The 23,237-nt window shown below is 42.2% G+C and overlaps 1 pseudogene; it reads right to left on the bottom strand.

The window, feature by feature from the left end:
* Positions 1 to 21,997: 21,997 nt before the first annotated feature.
* Positions 21,998 to 22,880, bottom strand: LOC100401893 (ferritin heavy chain pseudogene; annotated as a pseudogene).
* Between the last annotated feature and the right edge of the window lie 357 nt (positions 22,881 to 23,237).

Genomic DNA, 23,237 nt, shown 5'->3' with positions numbered 1-23,237 from the left:
AAAAATTAGCCAGGTGTGGTGGTATGCACCTGTAATCCCAGCTACTCGGGAGGCTCAGGCAGATTCTCAGGGAGAATCTCTTGAATCCAGGAGGTGAAGATTGCAATGAGCCAAGATCACGTCACTGCACTCCAGCCTGGGTGACAGAGCAAGACTCTGTCTCAAAAACAAACAAAAAAACCTTTGACTTAAAAGGTTGTTTTTTCTTCTGATTTAAAGGGAATTGTATTAGGGTGTTCTTGCACTGCTAGAAAGAAATTACTCCAGCCTGGGAAACATGGAAAAACCTCATGTCTACCAAAAATTACAGAAAAATAAAAAATTAGCCAGTTGTGGTGGTGTGTGCCTGTAGTCTCAGCTACCGGGGAGGCTGAGGTGGGAAGATCACTCGAACCCAGGAGGCTGAGGTTGTAGTGAGCTGAGATTGTGCTACTGTACTTCAGCCTGGATGACAGAGAATGACCCTGTGAAAGAAAGAAAGAAAGAAAGAAAGAAAGAAAGAAAGAAAGAAAGAAAGAAAGGAGGAAAGGAGGAAAGGAGGAAAGGAGGAAAGGAGGAAAGGAGGAAAGGAGGAAAGGAGGAAAGGAGGAAAAGAAGGAAGGAAGGAAGGAAGGAAGGAAGGAAGGAAGGAAGGAAGGAAGGAAGGAAGGAAGGAAAGAAAGAAGAAATACCTGAGACTGAGTAATTTACAGGAAAGGAGATTTGGCTTGGACAGTGGCTCACACCCAAAATACCATAGATTGGTTAGTTTATAGCATTTTGGGAGGCTAAGGCAGGAGGATAACTTGAGCCCAGGAGTTTGAGACCAGCCTGGACAACATGGAAAGACCCCATCTCAATTATTTTAAAAAGATGAAAAAGAAAAGAGGTTTAATTAGCTTGTGGTTCTGCAGGCTGCACAGGAAGCATCGTAGTATCTGCTTCTGGGAAGGCCTTGGGAAGCTTCCAATCACGGTGGAAAGTAAAGGGAGAGCAGGCCCATCACTTAGGGAAAGCAGGAGTGAGAGGGTGGGGCGGGGAGGTGCCTCACACTTTTAAATGATCAGATCTTGCAAGAACTCACACTTGTGAGGACAGCACCAAGAGGATGGTGCCAAACCATTCATGAGAAGTCCACCCCTATCATTCAGTCACCTCCCACCAGGCCCCACTTCAACACTAGGGATTATAAATTGACATGAGATTTGGGTGGGGACAAAAGTCCAAACCATATTAGGAATTAAAGCATTTTTGTGAGCCCTAAAAGTATGGGGGCACTCATGTCTCTACTTAGTGATAAGCTGGTCCTGATTACAGGTCCCAAATACATACCTCCAGCCCACACCTCTGTTTTGACCTTCGAGCTCCCATGTCCAGCTGTCTTTTGGGTAGTTCCCCTTTGGTGTCTTACTCAAATCCAACATGTCTCAAGCTGAACACAGTTTCCCCTACATCTTTTCTTTGTCCAGTATCCTCTATTTGAGTGAAATATGTATCACCCAGCTAGTTGCACCAGCCAGAAACCTGGACCTCAACCTCTCCCTTGCCCCGTAGCCATATCCAACCACCAAATGCTGCCAATTTTCTCTCTTACATGGCTCTTGAAAACATCCACTTCTTTCCATGTCCACTTCTATCTCTACCCTCATGATCTAATTCTCTTCCAAAGGCTCCCATCTTAATATCATTACCTTGGGAGTTAAAATTTTAACATGAAACTTAAGGGACATAAACATTCAGACCATAGCAATATTCTATTTTCTACTTCAGCTCAAAGCTTCTCAAGGAAGCTTTCTCTGACCCTAGTCTAGGTCAAGTGTCATTAACTATGTGGCATTAGGCAAGTTTCTTTTCTTTCTTTCTTTATTTAATGAGACAGGGGACTTCCTCTGTTGCTCAGACTGGAGTGCAGTGACGTGATCATGACTCACTGCAGCCTTGAACTCCTGGGCTCAAGTGATGCTCTTGTCTTGGCCTCACAAGGTGTTGGGAGAAAGTGGTGGAGAGATCCCTCCCAATTAACAATAGCTGGAGATGTTGGGGTGATATATGTTCTAAAATGTGAGGATTTCAGGGAAGAGCATCTCTACAAGGGCACTGGAAGATTTCTGAGTGATCTGAATGAAAGCAAAGAGCTAATTGTGCCAAAGAGTCATTGACAATGCCTGGGGATGGGCTGGGGTACCCAGAAGGAGAAAGAGGTCAAGATACCTCACAAAGGTCTGGGAGAGAAGGGGAGGTGACTGGGAGTACACCACATTTCTGTCAAATTCTGAGTAGCCCAGACCCCTAGAAGGAAGGGTTCTGGTTGCCATGGGTCTCTATGTCAAGCAAACCTGGGCTGTCATCCCTAGCCTCTCATTTATGGGCTGGAAGAGGGGGAAAGTCATGTCATTTCTCTGTGCTTCAGTTTTCTTACCTGTAAAATTGAGCTAATGAATTGACTTTGCAGGGTTGGTGAGAGGATTAAATGGGGCTATATTAGTTTTTGTGGTCTACCTAATGGCTTGAGCTGAGACGTTGGTCTTCTCTGGCCCTTAGACTGGGACTTACACCATCAGCGCTCCTGGTTCTCAGGCCTTTGGACTCAAGCTGAAGTCTATACCACTGGCTTCCGTGGGTCTTCAGCCTGCAGATAACAGATCATGGGACTTTGCAGCCTCCATAACTGAGCCAATTCCTTATAATGAATCTCATGGTACACACACTGTCTCTCCCCCTCCCCCCACCCCCCTCAGCCTGGCACAGTATGTGCCAGGCCATGTTCTATTTCTTCTGATCTACAGACTATTAATTTCCTATTTAATATTCATTTTCCCTTCTTAATTAGGGAAAATTTATTGGCCACATGTCTAGATGAAAAATTTTACATCCTAACCTCTCCTTTAGATAGGGTGGCCAATGAGCAGTAGGGCTTCCAGAGAAGCCCTCTGACTTTAATTCCCTTACTTTCATCTCCCTGCCCAGAACTATGATGTGATGGCTGGAGTGCCAGTGGCCATATTTTGACCTTGAAGATAGAAACTGCATAAAGAATAGTGAGGTACCATTCTTTCATAGAATCCTAGGTGACTTTCTAGAGCACACCAGTCCTAGACTGCCTGCCTCTGGAATTCTCTTATGTGATAGAATAAATTTATACAAGCCATCATAGTTAGATCTGTGTTACTACTCACCAACTACAATCCCTAATAAATAAACATGCCCCCACCTTTCTGCCAGCTCAGCCTAGAGTTTAAGGAACTTTTTCTTTTTTTTTGAGACAGACTCTTGCTCTGTCACCTAGGCTGGAGTGCAGTATGTAATTTCGGCTCACTGCAACCTCTTCCTGCTGGGTTCAAGCAATTCTCATGTTTCAGCCTCCCGAGTAGCTGGGATTACAGGCATGCACCACCATGCCCAGCTAATTTTTGTATTTTTAGTGGAGACAGGTTTCACCATGTTGGCCAGTCTGGTCTCTGACTCCTGACCTCAAGTGATCTGCCAGCCTTGGCATCCCAAAGTGCTGGGATTACAGATGTGAGCCACCATGCCTGGCCTCTAGGAATTTAAGTGGGCATTTCTATGAACATCCAATCATTTCAGAAGAAGAAAAAAGGTGCTTATTACACCATATGCTGTAAGAACAAAGATTACTTTCTTTTTTTATTGGAGACAGTGTTTCTCTCTGTTGCCCAAGCTGGAGTGCAGTGGCGTGATCATGGCTAACTTCAGCCTTTACCTCCCAAGCTCAAGGAATCCTTCTGCCTCAGCCTCCCAAGTAGCTGGGACTACAGGAGCTAACCACCATGCCTGGCAAATTTTTGTGTTTTTTGTAGACTGGGTTTCTCCATATTGCCCAGGCTGGTCATGAACTCCTGGGCCCAAGCGATCTGCCTGCCTTGGCCTCCCAAAGTGTTAGGATTACAGGTGTGAGCCCCCATACTTTTTTTTTTTTGAGATGGAGTCTCACTCTGCTGCCCAGTAACTGGGATTACAGGAATGCACCACCATGCCTGGCTAATTTTTGTATTTTTAGAAGAGACAGGGTTTCACTGTGTTGGCCAGGCTGGTCTCAAACTCCTGGCCTCAACTGGTCCATTTGCCTCAGCCTCCCAAAGTCCTAGCATTACAGGTGTGAGCCACCATGCCTGACCCAAAGATTACTTTCTATTCCATTTTATACCCCCAGTGCCTAGATAGTTCTTGGCCCATTACTCAATAAATGATGGGTGAAAAAATCAACAGATGAACTGATGGATGCTTAATCAAAATATTGAAGAAAGTACTCATTAATTAAAAAAAAGAATAGGCCGGGCGCGGTGGCTCAGGCCTGTAATCCCAGCACTTTGGGAGGCCGAGGTGGGTGGATCACGAGGTCAAGAGATCAAGACCATTCTGGTCAACATGGTAAAACCCCATCTCTATTAAAAATACAAAAAAAAAAAAAAAAAATTAGCTGGGCACGGTGGTGCATGCCTGTAATCCCAGCTACTCAGGAGGCTGAGGCAGGAGAATTGCCTGAACCCAGGAGGCGGAGGTTGCGGTGAGCCAAGATCGCGCCATTGCACTCCAGCTTGGGTAACAAGAGCGAAACTCCGTCTCAAAAAAAAAAAAAAGATCGAGACCATCCTGGTCAACATGGTGAAATCCTGTCTCTACTAAAAGTACAAAAAATTAGCTGGGCATGGTGGCGAGTGCCTGTAATCCCAGCTACTCAGGAGGTGGAGGCAGGAGAATTGCCTGAACCCAGGAGGCGGAGGTTGCGGTGAGCCGAGATCGTGCCATTGCACTCCAGCCTGGGTAACAAGACCGAAACTCCATCTCAAAAACAAAAAAATAAAAATAAAAAATACTGAAGAAAGTGCCAAATACTAATTTATTGCTTCATAGCTCTAAAGTCATCCTTTTTTGCCCTGCTTTGTGATACTGGATGGTAGGGCTGGAGGACAAAATTCTAATTTGAGTCAACGTAGTAAAGAATCATGGCCACTTACTCAGTTTCCAGAAGTAAGCCAGTTTTCAGATCCAAAGCCCCTTGATTAAAGGGGAGGGTGAGTCCTTTTAAAAAACAACCCTGTAAGCCTGGACAACATTACAAAACCCCGTCTCTACAAAAAGCAGAAAAATTAGCTGGGTGTGGTGGCACATGCTTGTAGTCCCAGGTACTCGAGAAGCTGAGGTGGGAAGATCACCTGAGCCCGAGGAGGTCAAGGCTGCAGTGAGCCATGATCACCCACCCCACTGCACTCCAGCCTCAGCAACAGTGAGACCCTGTCTCAAAACAAAACACAAGCCTGCAGAATTGCTACAAGTATATGATTAAGTATTCCTCTGAGTCTTTTTTAATGAGACCTGATGCCATTTACTAGAGATCCAGGCCTTTGGGAGGTGACTAGACACTCGGATTGATACAACTCTTGAGGGCCCAAAAATGCCACTGTGGCGAACCAAATATGGAACCAGTTTGTCTATAGGCTCATCCTGTAGTTATTTCCCCAGTTCCTGAAAGAATATTTGCAACAGACATTCTTGACCAGAGGGAGAACTCCTGCATTGGCTCCCTAAATGCACTGGATGAAGACCATTATGGTAGAGTTAAGTGTAGTCCTCGTGGAACTTTCCCCTTCTTACCAACATAGCAAACTGGAAACAATGCTGCATTCCTAGGGAATTACGGAGAGTAGTGTCATCACATCAAACACTTGAAACATGGGAATATCTATCATATACCCATTGAATTCCCCTATTTGCCCTCTCTTGCCACTCCTATTTAACATAGGATTAGAAGTCCTGGCCAGAGCAATCAGGCAAAAGAAAGAAATAAGGAGAATTCAATCTCTGTTTGAAGATGACATGATTTTGTATCAAGAAAATCCCATAGTCTTGCCCAAAACTCCTTCAACTGGTAAACAACTTCAGCAAAGTTTCAGGAAACAAAATCAATGTACAAAAATCATTAGCATTCTTATCCACCAACAGCCAAGCTGAGGGCCAAATCAGGAATGCAATCTCATTCACAGTTGTCACAAAAAGAATAAAATACCTAGGAATACAGTTAACCAGGGAGGCGAAAGATCTCTACAATGAGAATTACAAAACACAGCTCAAAGAAATTAGAGATAACACAAATGCAAAAAACATTCCATGCTTATGGATAGGAAGATTAAAATTACTGTACTGCCCAAAGCAATTCACAGATTCAATGCTTTCCTATCAAATTCCAGCACTTTGGGATGCTGAAGCCAGCAGATCACTTGAGGCCAGGAGTTCAAGACCAGCCTGGCCAATATGGTAAAACCCTGTTTCTACTAAAAATACAAAAATTAGCAGGGAATGGCAGGTGCACACCTGTAGTCCTGGCTACTCAGGTGGCTGAGGCATGAGACTCACTTGAACCTGGGAGGCAGAGGTTACAGTGAGCTGTGATTGTTCTACTACACTCCAGACTGGATGACAGAGCATGACTGTCTCAAACACACACACACACACAACACACACACACACACACGCACACACTCATATGGAACCAAAAAAGAGCCCGAATAACCAAGGTAATCCTAAGCAAAAAGAACAAAGCTGGAGTTATCCAACTTCAAACTATACTACAGGGCTGCATTAATGAAAACAGCATGGTATTGGTATAAAAACAGAGACATAGATCAATGGAACAGAATAGAGAGCCCAGAAATAAGGCCACACAACTACAAGCATCTGATGTTCAACAAAGCTGATAAAAACAGGCAATGGAAAAAGGATTCCCTGTTCAATAAATGGTACTGGGATAACTGGCTAACTATATGCAAAAGATTGAAACTGGACCTCTTCCTTACAGCATATGCAAAAATCAATTCAAGATGGATTAAAGACTTAAATGTAAAGCCTCAAACTATAAAAACTCTGGAAGACAACCTAGGCAATACCATTCTGGACATAAAAATTGGCAAAGATTTCTTGATGAAGATGCTAAAAGCAATCACAACTAAAGCAAAAATTGACAAATGGGATCTAATTGAACTTAAGGGCTTTTGCACAACAGAAGAAACTATCAACAGAGTAAACAGCCTGCAGAAAGGGAGAAAATATTTGTAAACTATGCATCTGACAAAGGTTATAGATATCCAGCATCTATAAAGAACTTAAACAAATTTACAAGGAAAAAACAACCCCATTAAAAAGTGGGCAAAGGACATGAACAGACACTTTTCAAAAGAAGACATATATGCAGCCAACAAGCATATAAAAAATGCTCAATATCACTGATCATTAGAGAACTGCAAATCAAAACCACAATGAGATATTATCTCATACCAGTCAGAATGGCTACTATTAAAAAGTCCCACAAATATCAGATGCTGAGGAGGTTGTGGAGAAAAGGGAATGCTTATGCACTGTGGGTGGAATTAGGTCAATTGTTGTGGAAAGTCATCTGATGATTCCTCAGAGAGCTAAAAACAGAACAACCATTTGACCCAGCAATCCCATTACTGGGTATATACCCAAGGAATATAAATAATTCTACCATAAAGACACATGCACTTAAATGTTCATTACAGCATAATTCACAACAGTAAATACATAGAATCAATTTAAATACCCATCAGTGATATTAGATAAAGAAAATGTGGTACATACACAGCATGGAATACTGTGCAGCCATAAAAAAGAATGAGATCATGACTTTTATGGGAATGTGGCTAGAGCTGGAGGCCATTATCCTTAACAAACTAATGCAGGAACAGAAAACCAAATACTGCATGTTCTTACTGATAAGTGGGAGCTAACTTATGAGACCACGTAGACACTTGGAGGGGAACAACAGACACTGGGGTCTACTTGAGGGTGAAAGGTGGGAGGAGGGAGAGGATCAGAAAAAATAACTATTGGGTACTGGGCTTAGTACCTGGGTGACAAAATAATCTGTACAACAAGCCTCTGTGACATGAGTTTACCTATATTACAAACCTGCACGTGTACCCTTGAACCTAAAATAAAAGTGAAAAACAAAAAAACAAAAAACCTTTGGCAAGCCTCAGTAGGAGAATCACAGTACAGACCTCTAAGATTTTGGAGCAAATCTATGCCCTTTCATTAGCCACTCCAATGCTTGTTTATTACTTGGACCCATGAACCAAGTAGCTCTTGTGGTGAGGGTGAAGACCGCATGGGCTCAACAACATGGATTTCCCCTAAGGAAGCTACTTCAAACATTCTGGGCCCAGATGTCTGCTTTGCTCCCTCACATCTGCATCATTAAAAAGAATTGTCCATTTAACATCCTCAGGTGAATACTTGTTGCAAAAAGCTATTAATGTCATTAACTTTATTTTTTTATTTTAATTTTTTTTCCTTTGCCCACCTGCAACTGTTTTGATCGAGTTATAAACTTTAAAAAAGATTGTCAAAAGAGAAGTAAGGGTAGTTCTTGACTTAACTACAACCTTTACGTTTGTACGTTACACTTTGATATCTCTAAATAAAGCATGTTGAATGTTTGCACATCTGCTGATAAGTGAACATTTTGATTTCACACTGCACTAAGCAACAGTCTGGTTTTGCCAGCTTTGTCCGTACAAGATGGTTTGTTCAGCTATTTGAGTTTTTTGTGCATTTCACTGGTATTTTATATACATAAGTGCGAAATGGAAAAATGAAGTTATGATAGCGGTGACAAAATGTATGTTTTATAAATTTATTACAATTGAGATCAAATGGCCACCATTAAGTTATGCTGAATGTGCTGACTCTTCATTCTCATTTGGATGCACATTGGTGTTTTTTCAGTTCATTCTGTGTTGATTTGGAAGGGAAAAAAAAATTAAAGAACATGTATTCATACAACTCAATAGTGAGAAAACAACCAAATTTATTTATTTATTTATTTTTAAATTAATTAATTTTTTTTTTTGAGACGGAGTTTCACTCTTGTTACCCAGGCTGGAGTGCAATGGCGCGATCTCGGCTCACCGCAACCTCCGCCTCCTGGGTTCAGGCAATTCTCCTGCCTCAGCCCCCTGAGTAGCTGGGATTACAGGCACGCGCCACCATGCCCAGCTAATTTTTTGTATTTTTAGTAGAGACGGGGTTTCACCATGTTGACCAAGATGGTCTTGATCTCTTGATCTTGTGATCCACCCGCGTCGGCCTCCCAAAGTGCTGGGATTACAGGTTTGAGCCACCGCGCCCAGCCAACAACCAAATTTAAAAATGGGCAAAGGAGTCTGGGCACAGTGGCTCATGCCTATAATGCCAGAACTTTGGGAGGTTGAGGTGGGATGATCTCTTGAGCCCAAGAGTCTGAGACCAGCTTGGGCAACATAGTGAGACCCCGTCTCTACAAACACCATTTTGTTTGCCGGGGCGGATGTAGTCTCGCTTTGTTGCCCAGGCTGGAGTACAGTGGCACCATTTCAGCTCATTGCAACCTCCACCTCCCAGGTTCAAACGATTCTCCTGCCTCAGCCTCCTGAATAGCTGGGATTACAGGCACACACCACCACACCCAGCTAATTTTTGTATTTTTAGTAAAGACAGGGTTTTACTATGTTGGCCAGGCTGGTCTTGAATTCCTGACCTCAAGTGATCTGCCCACCTAGGCCTCCCAAAGTGCTGTGATTACAGGTGTGAGCCACTGTGCCTGGCCTCTACAAAAAATTTCAAAAAATTAGATGTGGTGGCATGTGTCTGTTGTCTTAACTACTCAGGAGGCTGAGGCAGGAGGATCACTAGAGCCCAGGAGTTTGAGGTTGCAGTGAGCTGTAATCACGCCACTGCACTCTAGCCTAGGTAACAGAGGGAGACCCTATCCCAAAAGCTAAAAAAAAAAAAGAAAGAAAGAAAAAGAAAAAAAAGGAAAGAAAAGAAAAAGGAAATCATAAACTTTGAGAAAACACTTCAAAATGTTTTTTATAATGTACTGAAAAGGGAAACATCAAAAATGACCAATATGTTAAGGGTTAAACATATACATTTTCTGGAAGATTGAGGCTGAAGAAAGATTTGCTTTGCTAACTTGCAATGTACATGGGAATGCTATGGGAACATAGCATTAGATTCAACAACAGAAGTAATTATCAAAATAGTAGTGCCATACTGTATAGTTATCTATTTTTATCTTAAGACCAAATCTCAATGTGAGATTTCCTTTCTCTAACTTTGCTACTTACTTACGATGTGAAAGCAGCTTTTTTCCAAATGATCTAGAGGAGAACTTTTAAGAAATCGAAAGAATTGTGTTGTTAGCTATTAGCTACCGTTGAAGCTATTTCACTTGCAGAGGAAGAAAAGCAAACCCACAAATGTTGAGCAAATGACAAAATGCCAAAAAGGTCTTGCAAAATGGTGCAGAGACCACAGGGAAACAGCTGGGTTTCTGACAAGCAGTGCATTACATCCTGGAAATACATCAGTTAAAGGAGCTAAGGAACATGAGAAAGGAAAGGGAAGTATGATCCAGTCTTGGCTAACTTTCACCTTGGAGAAGCCAATAACAATTCTAGAAATAAAGCAGCAGGAGTAGAAACTACTGGTAATGGTAGCTCAGAATTTGAGGCCCGTGAGATTAAATCTGAGCCAATTTTGCTTTATTTTTGCTGAAGATCTTTTGAAGAGATGAATGTTGTTTGTGTTTGACAGTTGAGAAGACATAATTTACTTATTTATTCAGTCGGCAAATGTAAGAGGTCCTAGGGATGGTAATGTTTGAGTGAGACTTGAAGTTTCATAGGATGGGTGGATCAAGCAAGGGGGTTGGGGAGCTTGTGGGGTGTTCCAGGCAGAGGGAACAGTATATGCAGAGGCACAGAGGAGGGGCAGATGCTGATGGTAAAGGAATTATTTTCTCTATGTAATAGGGGGAAGGAAAAACGTTGCTCTTCAGAAAGATAATTCCTAATTCCTGACTTATTATCACTTCCAGTGAAGGGACAAATATTCATGGTACAGATAAGTGTTTCTTTTTTTTTTTTTTTAAGACAGTTTTGTTCTTGTTGCCCAGGCTAGAGTGCAATGGCATGATCTCAGCTCCCTGCAACTTCTGCCTCCTGGATTCAAGCTATTATTGTTATTCTTATGCCTCAGCCCCCTGAGTAGCTGGGATTACAGGCATGTGCCACCATGCTGAGGTAATTTTGTATTTTTAGTAGGGATGGGGTTCCACCATGTTGGTCAGGCTGATCTCCAACTCCTGAACTCAAGTGATCCACCTGCCTCGGCCTCCCAAAATGCTGGGATTACAGGTGTGAGCCGCTGCACCCAGCCAGGTGGTTCTTTTTATTGAGGAAACAGCCAGTGATTCTTGGGAGGGGTGAGGAATGGAGGGGGAGATATGAGATAAAGAGAGCAGAATTGCTGTGCTCAAGAAAGTAAGAAATGAGAGGAATTTGGAGTTTGGGCAGCCTGGGGGAATAGGCCTGAGAAATTTGGAGAGAGTGGATCAGTGAGGAGAATAAATGAGAAGATGGGAAGGTCCAAGGAAGAACTTTGAGCAAATAGAGAAGTCATCATGAGCTTGAGAACAGGAGAAACAGAGATAAGGGAAACACAAGATTTTTCCATTTTCTTTCTTTTTCCTTCCCTCCCTCCCTCCCTCCCTCCCTCCCTCCCTCCCTCCCTCCCTCCCTCCCTCCCTTCCTTCCTTCCTTTGTTTTCTCCTTCCTTCCTTCCTTTCCTTCTTTTTCTTTTTTCTTCTTGAGACAGGGTCTCACTCTGTCGCCCATCTGGAATGTAGTGGTGCCATCTTGGCTCACTGTAACCTCCTGTCTCCCAGGCTCAAGCCATCCTCCCACTTTAGGCTTCAAAATAGCTGGAACTACAGGTACATGCTACCATGCCTGGCTAATGTTGTTGTTCTTTTTGTAGAGATGAGGTTTAGCCATGTTGCCCAGGCTGGTCTCAAACTCCTGGGCTCAAGTGATCTGTCCACCTTGGCCTCTCAAAGTGCAGGGATTACAGGCATGAGTGACTGCACCCAGCTGTGCTTTTCTTTGTCAGGAGATTTTTTAAATTACTGATTCAATTTCCTTGCAAGTTATAGGTCTATTCAGATTTTCTTCTTATTTTTTATTTAGTCTTGGTAGGTTTTGTGTTTCTAGAAATTTGTCCATTTTATCTCATTTGTTGGTATACAGTCTTTCATAGTACTCTCATAATTCTTTTTCTTTCTGTAGAATCAGTAGTGATAGTCCCCCTTTCATTTCTGATGTTAGTGATTTGAGTCATTTCTTTTGTCTATCTATTCAGCTCAAGGTTTGTCAATTTTGTTGATCTTTTCAAAGCGCTAACTATCGGGTTCATTTATTTTCTCTATTATTGTTCTGTTCTCTATTTTAATTATCTCTGCTCTAATATTTGTTATTTCCTTTCTTTTGCTAGCTTTGGGTTTAGTTTGTTCTTCTTTATCTAATTCCTTAAATTTAAAGTTAGGTTGTTGCTTTGGGATCTTTCTTGTTTATTAATTTAAATGTTTATAGTTATAAATTTCCCCCTTGGCACTGTTTTCACTGCATTTCATAAGTTTTGATATGTTGTGTTTTTGTTTTCATTCATCTCAAGTATTTCTAAATTTGTGATTTTTTTCTTTGATTTACTGGTTGCTTACGGGTGTGTTAATTTCCACAGTTTTGTGAATTTTCCAGTTTTACTCCTGTTTTGACTTCTAATTTCATCCCATTGTGGTCAGAGAAGATACTTTTGTATGATGTCTATCTTTCAAAATCGATTGAGACTTATATTAAGACATATGTTAAGACTTAATTTGAGGCTTAACATATGGTCCATCTAAAAAACGTTCATCCTGATGTTGGGTAGAGTGTTCTAGATGTGTCTGTTAGATCCAGTTGTTTTGTTGTGTTGTTTAAGCCCTCTATTTCTTTATTTATCTTCTGTCTTTTTTTTTGTAAAGAAAGAAAAGCTTTATTGGGAAAGTACAAATACACTCCAAGAGAGGAGGGGGCTGACCCTGCTGGAAACATCCACATGACATTCTGCATTGTTATCTTCTATTGCCTCAGTTATTTCTTTGCCCAGTTCTCACCAAAGTTTGGGGGATCCTCCCTTACTGTGTTTAATGCATGGGAAACATTAATCAATACGAATCCTACCTAATGGTGGCACTGCATACTACCACCACCCCAGGAAGGTATAGCAGTCAATTTTGTACTCATTGTGCCTGCTCAGCTCTCAGGAATTCTCCTTTGCCTTTTTTCCTTATCGTGATCTAGTTAACAACATTCTGACAGTTCGAAGATGGAGTACTGAGCATCCAAAGAGGTGTTCTGGGGGGTTCCTTCCAACATGGATACCTCCTCCTTATGCCTGCTCATATTTGTCTACTCTTACATTTCTCCCTCAAGTGGTTGGGACCCAGAAATCTTTTGGGACATGAAGCAGAGGTCATTCTCTGTAGCTACTTCCTGCTGAAAAGGGTCATCGAGGGTCTTCAGGGTCCTTCCTCCTTGCATGCTGTCATGGTGGGGAGGTTTTGACGATTGTTGTCTCTTAGAATATTTCACTTGTGCTGTCCAGAGGAGACAGATAGGGACTTGGTTGTCCTTTGACAAGTAGTTCTCCATTCTGATATTTGAAGACAATGAGCTTGACTTAGGAATCCTTAAGTCTTCTCTTGGATTATGTATTCTGTTGAGACCAAAACTGTCATTAAACTTTCCATTGCAAGGTGATTCTAGGACTGGCATCATAGTGTATGTGGCCAATAAACATCTGGTCTGTTCCTTCACTGGAAGTTTGGTAGTAAAATCTGCTAGAATTTCCTTCTGTAAGACTGCAAAAGATAAATGCTGAGTGTTTATTTTTTTCCCAAATGATGTCTAAATAATGTGTATGCTGTTTAAAAAGTCACCATGAATGAATGAAACATACCACAAATTATGTGTCTCTTTTCCAAGTCCATCCACTCTGAGCTCCAGCTGGCTTGGAGCTTCAATCACTCTGAGCTCCATTTTGCTCTGAGCATCATCTGCTCAGAGCTCCATCTTACTCTAAGCATCATCTTTTCTGAGCTCCATCTTCTCCAAGCTCCAGCTTGCTCAGAGCTCCAATCACTCTGAACACCATCTTGCTCTGAGCATGATCTACTCCAAATTCCAATGGCTCAGAGCAATGTTTGAAGTGCCAATCACTCTGAGCTCAATCTTTCTGTTAGCGTCATCTTTTCTGAGTTCCGTCTTATACTGAGCAACATCTGCTGCAAGCTCCATCTTGCTTGGAGGTCCTTCTTGCTTCCAGTTCAATTTTTTTTTTTTTTGAGATGGAGTTTTGCTCTTGTTGCCCAAGCTGGTGTGCAATGGTGAAATCTTGGCTCACTGCAACCTCTGCCTCCCAGGTTCAAGCGATTCTCCTGCCTCAGCCTCCCAAATAGCTGGGATTACAGACATGTGCCACCATGCCTGGCTAATTTTTGTCTTTTTAGTAGAAACAGGGTTTCACCATGTTAGCCAGGCTGGTCTTGAGCTCCTGACCTCAGGTGATTCACCCACCTCGACTGCCCAAAGTGCTGGGGTTAGAGGTGTGAGCCACTGCACCCGGCCCTTTTTCTGATTTTTTATTTTTTATTTTTGAGACAGAGTTTTGCTCTTTGTTTCCCAGGCTGGAGTGCAATGGTGCGATGTCAGCTCACTGCAACTTCTGCCTCTCAGGTTCAAGTGATTCTCCTGCCTCGGCTTCCCAAGTAGCTGGGATTACAGGCACCCACCACCATGACTGGCTAATTTTTGTATTTTTATTAGAGACAGGGTTTTACCATGTTGACCAGGTTGGTCTAGAACTCCTGACCTCAGGTGATCCGCCCACCTTGGCCTCCCAAAGTGCTGGGATTACAGGCATGAGCCATCATACCCGGCCAACTTTTTTGATTTAAAGTCTATATTGTAGGCTGGGTGTGGTGGCTCATGCCTGTAATCCAAGCACTTTGGAAGCCAAGGCAGGCGGATCACCTGAGGTCAGGAGTTCAAGATCAGCCTGACCAACATAGTGAAACCCTGTCTTTATTGAAAAAAAATTGTCTATATTGTGGCAGGATGTGGTGGCTTATGCCTGTAATCCCAGCACTTTGGGAGGCCAAGGTGGGAGGATTGCTTGAGGCTGGGAGTTTAGGCCAGCCTGGGTAACAAGGTGAGAACATATCTGTACAAAATGTTTTCTAAAAGTTAGCCAGGCATGGGTGGCATGCACTTGTCCTAGCTATTAGGGACACTGAGGTGAGAGGAGCACTTGAACCTAAGAGTTTGAGGTTATAGTGATCTATGATCATGGCGCTGCACTCCAACCTTGAGTGACAGAGCAAGACACTGTCTCAAACTAATAATAATATTAATAATAAAGTCTATGTAGTCTGATAATTAGTTTTATCACTCCTCCTTTTGGTTACTATTTGCATGGAATATCTTTTCCATCCTTTCACTTTCCATTTGTGTGCATCTTTGGATCTAAAGTGAGTTTCTTATAGAGAGCATATAGCTGAATCATGTGGTTTTTAATTGTTTTGTTTTGTTTTAGAAACAGAGTCTTGTTCTGTCACTTAGGCTGGAGAGCAGAGGTATGATCATAGCTCACTGTAACCTCAAATTCAAGGCTTTTGCCTCTGCCTTCCAAGTTATTGGGATTACAAGCGTGAGCCACCACACCTGGCCTGCTTTTCTGTATATTCTATGACTTTTTTCTTACCATGGGGATTATATTGATCATCTTAATGGAATAACTCTCAAAAATTTTTTTTTCTTTTTTTTATATTCTTTGTCCCTCTAGAGATTTTTTGGAGGGGTTTTTTCATTTGTTTGTTTGAGATGGAGTCTCACTCTGTCGCCCAGTCTGGAGTGCAACCTCTGCCTCCCTGGTTCAAGGGATTCTCCTGTCTCAGGCTCCCAAGTAGCTGGGATTACAGGTGTGCACCACTACACCCAGCTAATTTTCATATTTTTTTTTTTTTAGTAGAGACAGGGTTTCATCATGTTGGTCAGGCTGGTCTCACCCATGTTGGTCAGGCAACACTCAATTTTGATTTTGTACTCGCTTAGCCTCAATAACACTCAAGAGTGAATTCCATTCACTGGGGTCACCTTACCTTTCTAGCTCTCCTTCCCACCTGTTCTACACACCCCTTCAACTTACCCAGCCCTCCTTCCTTGTCTTGCTTCTTAATCATTCCATTGTACTTTCTTGAGTGTTCATTCTGAGAGCTATAAGTAAGTATACCTCTCCTATGTAGTTATGTCCTCAAACTGGAGAAGAGAGGGAGAGGGAGGTGGGGAGAGGGATAGAGAGGGAGAGGGATAGGCAGAGGGAGGTGGGGAGAGGGATAGAGAGGGAGAGGGATAGGCAGAGGGAGGTGGGGAGAGGGATAGAGAGATGAGAGCACAAGTGAATGATGGAGAGAGATGTTGGGCTGCACTCAGGTAGTAAGGAAGGAGGAAGAGGTTGAGGATATGGCTGATTGAAGGAAGAAGGAACAGCAAGAATGACAGGCATGGAGTAGGATGCTCTCCGATGGAGCATGAGGAAAAGGATGGCACTGAAAAGCTAGCAGCAATGGGGCACAAACAACAGCTACATCATCATTCCCATCCCCATCTCTATAATAGTGACCATATGAGGTAAGCACTATAATTATCTCCATTTTATAGTTAAGGCAACTAAGAAATAGAAGGATTGGGTAAATTTTTTCTGATCACATGACTGTAATGACAGAGCTAAGATGAAGACAGAGGCAGGCTGGCTTCAAAATCCGTGCTCTTATCTACCATCCTGTCATGTCTCACACAAAGGCACAATGTTGAAAACAATAGGACATATTTCTCTTTAGATATCTGTGGCCCTGAATTGATTTGTTTGTGTTAATTTCAAGCAATGCATTTGCATTTTTTTTTTGAGATGGAATCTTGCTCATTTGCCCAGGCTGGAGTACAGTGGCACCATCTTGGTTCGCTGCAACCTCTGTCCTGGGTTCAAGCAATTCTCCTACCTCAGCCTCCTGAGTAGCTGGGATTACAGGCATGTGCCACCATACCCAGCTAATTTTTATATTTTTAGTAGAGATGGGGTTTCACCATATTGACCAGGTTGGTCTTGAACTCCTGACCTCAAGTGGTCTGCCTGCCTCGACCTCCCAAAGTGCTGGAATTATAGGTGTGAGCAATTGTGCCCAAGTACATTTTATTAATAAGCAGAAATGGATTAATAATTACCTCAGTTTACCTATACACCATAAACATCTAACAAATTATTGGATTTTTTTCCCCCAGCTGATTTCTGGTTTGAACTGGGGACAAATTTATTCTGACTTTGTTACAACCTAAAGGTCCTGATTTTACCACCTGTAAGTAGTTCTCAACTTAAGAGTTTCCTGGGAAGTAGTGATTTATCAGTTAAAATGTAAGAAGGACTTTAAACAATTCAGTCCATTTAGTAGAAATTTGGTGAGCAGTTGTGGCGTGTTGGGAGCAAGGAGGACAAAGAACAGGGCATCAGCTTTGAGTCATTAAAAGTGAGCCAGTCAGACCTGCAGTTAGGAAAGCTCTAGGATAATATGACAGAGGCTGGTGAGACTGGAGCAAAGGAAGTAGAGAGGAGGTAGCAAGAGCTGTGGCTGTGGCTTGAGAGAAGGCTTTGTGACACTGCATAAGGAAGACTTCTGTCTTAGAGTTCCTCTAAGCAGACTGAGATGATGAGACAAGTACCTTACTTGAGGGTGATCCCAAGAAATATGGTGAGGTAGTAGGAAAATGAGATAGAAAAGGGAAGAAAGCCATTAATGGGCAGGTTAACAGCTGGGAGCAACTAGGGCTCCATCCTGCTGGGTACCCTCTAAGGGAATGAGTAGAGTACACCTCGAAATTGTCCTACTAAAGAGTAAGGAAGCTGGAGCATCTTCCACCAACTCCCACCCTACATTTATTAAGGATTGCTCCTGAGGGTGTTAATTCTCTAGTACCTCAGCCTACCCCTCACATAAGCCACAACTCCTCCTGTAGCCAGATAAAGCCTTCAAGCCAAGAGATGCAGAAGTTAGAGGTATATGGCAGCCACTGTTCTCGCAGGCTGCAGGTGCCCTCTGGGTTGGACCAAAGGCAATGCCTCCATTTCTGCAGCAATGTATGAGAGTTCCAGTTTCTCCATATCTCTGAATCATGCTATTGCTAGACTTTTAAATCTTAGCCAATTTGATAGTGTAAGTTAGCATATTTCACTGTTGTTTTACTTTGTACTGTAATTTTAATGTTTATTAAATTTTTATTTGGTAGTTAGAGGATATAAAATCCTGTTTAAGAAATCTTACTTAATCCTGAGGTAAAAAAAATTTTCTTCTAAACGATTTATATGCTTTTTTTTTTTTTTAACATTTAAGTCATTGACATGGAGTTGATTTCTTTTTTTTGTTTTTGAGACAAAATCTTGCTCTGTCATCCAGGCTGGAGTGCAGTGACACAATCTCAGATCACTGCAGCCTCCACCTCCGGTTCCAGTGATTCCCCTGCTTCAGCCTCCTGGGTAGCTGGGATTACAGACATATGCCACCACACCTGACTAATTTTTGTATTTTTAGTAGAGATGGGGTTTCACCATGTTGGCCAGGCTGGTCTTGAACTCCTAACCTCAGGTGATTTGCCCGCCTCAGCCTCCCAAAGTGTTGGGATTATAGGAATGAGCCACTGTGCCTGGTTGGAGTTGACTTTTTATAAATGCTATGAGGTAGGGATCAATATGAGTAACTGATTGCCCAAATTTATTGAATAACTTATTTCCCCAACTGATTCATAAAGCTACCTTATGATATACCAAGTTTTCATTTAGACATATGTCTATTTCTGGGCTTTTTAATTCTGTTTTTTGGTGGACACTTAGGTCCTTATCTTACTAGATGGCATTGGATCCTGTTGACCCTCTCCTAAACATTATACTCTCCTGACTTCAGCAATGGTTCTTGTCTTTCCTCCTTTCTCTGACTGTCTTGTAAATGTTGCCTTTTCTCAGGGACCATTCTCTCTACATTGCTTTTCTCACTCTACACCCACAGGGAAATTTTTTTTTTTTTTTTTGCCTAAAAGCTAACTCAAGGAAAACAGAAATGTTTACTGGCTGCGGCTTTTTAATTATGCTTTTAATTTCAGAACAGTTTTATTTTATTTTATATATTTTTTTTCTTTTTTAATGTACAACAAAAATACAATCAGGAGAACAGAATAGTTGTAAATGTAAACAAAAGTTGCAAAGATAGTGCAGAGAATTCTCACATGCCCCTCACTCAGTTTCCCCTATTGTTGACATCCTATATTGCCATGGGACATGTATCACAACTAAGAAATCAACATTGGTACATTACTATAAACTAAGCACTTTCTTAGGATTTCACCAGTTCCCCCCAAAGTCCTCTTGCTGTTTGTGTGTGTTTTGTCATCATATCTCCCTAGCCACTTCTGATCTGTGATAGTTTCTCATACTTTGTTGTCTTTGATGACTTTGACAGTTTTGAGAAGCACTGGTCAGGGTTTGTTTGTTTTTGCAAATGTCCCTCAATTTGTGTTTGTCTAATGTTTTTCTCATGGTTAAGAAAATCATGGAGGTGAAATACCATTATCATCCCATCGTATTGTTACCAAACCAGGCTGCTTCTTCCTGTCTTGCAGTGTGTCAATCACTGAGATAATGAGTTTTGAAGCAGAGAAAGCGTTTATTCATGAGGCAGCCAAACAAGCAGTTGGCAAAACAGGTCTCAAATCTGCCTCACTGAAGATGGAATTTTAGGGCTATTTATAGAATAGAGAAGCAAGATGTTCCAAAGCATGGGGAGAGGTGATTGCGGTAGGGAAAAGTAAGGCAATTTGTCATCTGTGCAAGCATGATGAGACTTCATGGCTCTTCATAGGATGTATGTTCAGAAAATTACAGCAGTATGATCTGAGGGTGGAATTTTTGGCCCTCTGACATCAAAAGGTGACCCAATGGATGGTCACAAAGGCCCAGTTGAAAGGTTGGTGGTCTCAGCTGGCTTGAACTGGACAAGAACTGAATCTCTAAGTTCCTGAAAAAAGAACTTAAGCAACCATTACCATGGTGATCTATACATCAGAGATGTTATCTATAAGGCAGCTAGTGGAAGTTTAGTTATATATTACTTAACAATATGACTTTTAGCTATACAGGTTTTAAAATCAACTAAAAGCAGATTACTAAAGACAAGCAAGGTAAGTTTAATTTGGTGGGCCTAATCAGGTTAATATCAAGTTTCAATATCAAGTGTATTTTGCTATTTATATGATGTATTAGTCTGCTCTCACACTGCTAAAGAAATACCAGAGACTGAGTAACTTATAAAGAAATGAGGTTTAATTGGCTGATGGTTCTGCAGACTGTACAGGAAGCATGGCAGCTTCTGGAGAGGCCTCAGAAAACTTATAATTGTGGCGGAAGGTGAAAGGGAAGTGAGGCATCTCACATCAGCCTCCAAAGTAGCTGGGACTACAGGCATGTGAGAGATGGGAAAGTTCTTCTTCAAAGTTTTTGTCTTAGACTACATTATAAGGAGTTACAATCTCTAGCTCTATGGCCATCAGCCACTATTAGCATAAACATATACCCATGTATATATTCACTAAATCAGCTACCTTGACTCACTCCAGCATGTTTGAACAGAATTGGGCAAATTCCAAATGCTGGTGCATGCCATTTCCCCTTATCTATTCAGGAAATTTCCAAGTTTTTAGCCAATCAGGTCAAGCATAGAATATGAAGTCCTATTCCAGCCAATGGAAACTGGACACAGCAGTAGGGCAATTGCATCAGGTTATGAAAGTTATAAATGTCCCTGTCTCCTTTGTTCAGGTGTACTCTTGTGGCAAGACTGCTGGCAAGTTGCACCCTTCCTGCCGGAAGTAAACTAGCCTTGCTGAGTGATCCATTGTCTCAGTGTGGATTTTTCCTGATGTTATAAACCCATTTCCAACAAGGTGTGTACCACCATGCCCGGCTAATTGTTGGATTTTTGGTAGAGACGGAGTTTCGCTATGTTGGCCAGGCTGGTCTAAAACTCCTGACCTCAAGTGATCCACCCACCTTGGCCTCCCAAAGTGTATCAGCCACTGTACCCGGCCTATGGTTCATCTTTGTAGCCCTCCATCCCTACACACCCTGCTCAATATAGTACCTGCCAGTCAGACTGAAGTCGCTCAGCAAATGTTTGGGATTGAGCTGATTTCTACTGTGCTCCTCTGGCACTTAAAGCGGTTATTACATTTTATTATAATTATTAATCAAAATGCCTGGCACCTCACCAAGGAGGTGAGCTCTAGGAAGACAGAGTCTTGAGTTTTATTCATGCTAAAGGACCAGTGTTTACGACACAATAGGTACTGAGTATTTCTTAGATGAATGATCAGAACAGGAACATTTAAAATCTAATTGCTTTTTTATGACTCTTCAACCAAACATTGACCAAACCATGCTAAAGGAAATTTGGTCTCCTTTGTCAATCTACTTAAGAACAAAATAAATACATAGCTGAAAATGGTGTAAAAATGGCTAAATTGTAATGTGAGCATCACTAGGTGAAAAGTTTCAAAGCTAGATTATTTCTCATAAATGGAACATTACAAAATAGGCATCAATTTTCCTTAGCCAGGTACAGTAATATGCAATTAAATAGTTTTAATCTCATGCCTAAAGCATTACTGTTTAGAAAAGTAAGACAGGTAACTGTAAAGTTTCAAAATCCAGCAAGTAAAATCGGGAACACTCCCAGAGTTGAGTCTAGAGGAGACTGAGAGTCAGAAGAAAGTCTGGCAATTAGGAGAGAAAGGAAGCAGTGGTTTGACATGGGAAAATGCCTGCCAGAGGAGAATCTGGCAAGGGAGGGACAGGTGACTAATCAGTCACAACAGATTCTGCCTGCCATTGTCTGGGCTTTGGAAATAAGTTGATGAGGTTTGGATTTAATAAACATTAAAATTCTAAGAACACTTAAGGACTACCCAGGGAGGCTGCAGAGTGATCATCATATGAGTAGATTTCTTTTTTTTTTTTTTTTTGAGGGGGGTACCAAATTTCTTTATGTGAAGGAATGGTACAAAGAACTTGAGTAGATGTTTTGGTACAACTTATAGAAAAGGTAAAGGAAACCCCAATATGCATGCACTGCCTTGATGACCAGGGAAGTCACCCCATGGTTATGGGGAAATTAGCCTAAGGCTTAGCTTTCATTATTACTGTCTCCCAGGGTGTACTTGTCAAAGACATGTTCTGCCAAGCCAGATTGGGGTGCTCCCATCTTGCGCAAGTTGGTCATGTGGTCACCCAATTCTTTGATGGATTTCACCTGCTCATTCAGGTAATGCGTCTCAATGAAGTCACACAAATGGGGGTCATTTTTGTCAGTGGCCAGTTTGTGCAGTCCAGTAGTGACTGATTCACGTTTTTTTCCAAATGTTATGCACACTCCATCGCATTCAGCCTCCTCTCCCAGTCATCATGGTCTACTTTCTTGATAGCCTGGAGGAAGATGCGGCCACTGCGTTGGTTCTGCAGCTTCATCAGTTTCTCTGCATGTTCCTTCTCCTCATGAGATTGGTGAAGAAAGTACTTGGCAAAGTTCCTCAAAGCCACATCATCGGGGTCAAAGTAGTAAGAGATGGACAGGTAAACACAGGAGGCGTAGAGCTCCAGGTTGATCTGGCGGTTGATGGCGGCCTCTGAATCCTGGTGGTAGTCCTGGCGCACCTGCGAAGGGAGAGGCGGCGATGGCAGTGGCTGTGCAGCGCTGGAGAGGCGGGGGCCTTGGGGCGGTCCAAGGACGTGGTGTGGAGGTGACGGAGGGCTGGCTGTGGGCGGCTGGCCGGGGTGGGAGACGAGCTCCGGGTTCCGTCCAAGCACTGCTGAAGCAGGAAACCACGGCGACTCTCGGCAAAGAACGTCTCCATATGAGTAGATTCCTTTTTTTTTTTTTTCTTATTTTTTTTATTGCATTTTAGGTTTTGGGGTACATGTGCAGAGGATACAATACAGTTGCATAGGTACACGCATGGCAGTGTGTTCTGTTTGCTTTCACCCCTTCACCCACATTTGGCGTTTCTCCCCAGGCTATCCCTCCCCATGAGTAGATTTCTAAGGCTAGACCAGACACCCATCTATTATGGATGGTTTGAAACTACCGCATCCATCCTGCTACCACAGAGAGAAGTAAATGACCCTGCAGATCTTCATTCCCAAACTTCTGAGAGGTTAAATGGTGCTAACTTTCATTCTGCTGTTTTATCACAAATTCCCTGCTATTAATT

Source organism: Callithrix jacchus, chromosome 7, assembly GCF_049354715.1.
Source record: "Callithrix jacchus isolate 240 chromosome 7, calJac240_pri, whole genome shotgun sequence".
Classification (NCBI taxonomy): Eukaryota; Metazoa; Chordata; class Mammalia; order Primates; family Cebidae; genus Callithrix; species Callithrix jacchus.
The sequence above is the reverse complement of the archived record's forward strand: the minus strand, read 5'-3'. Positions and strand labels throughout refer to the sequence as shown.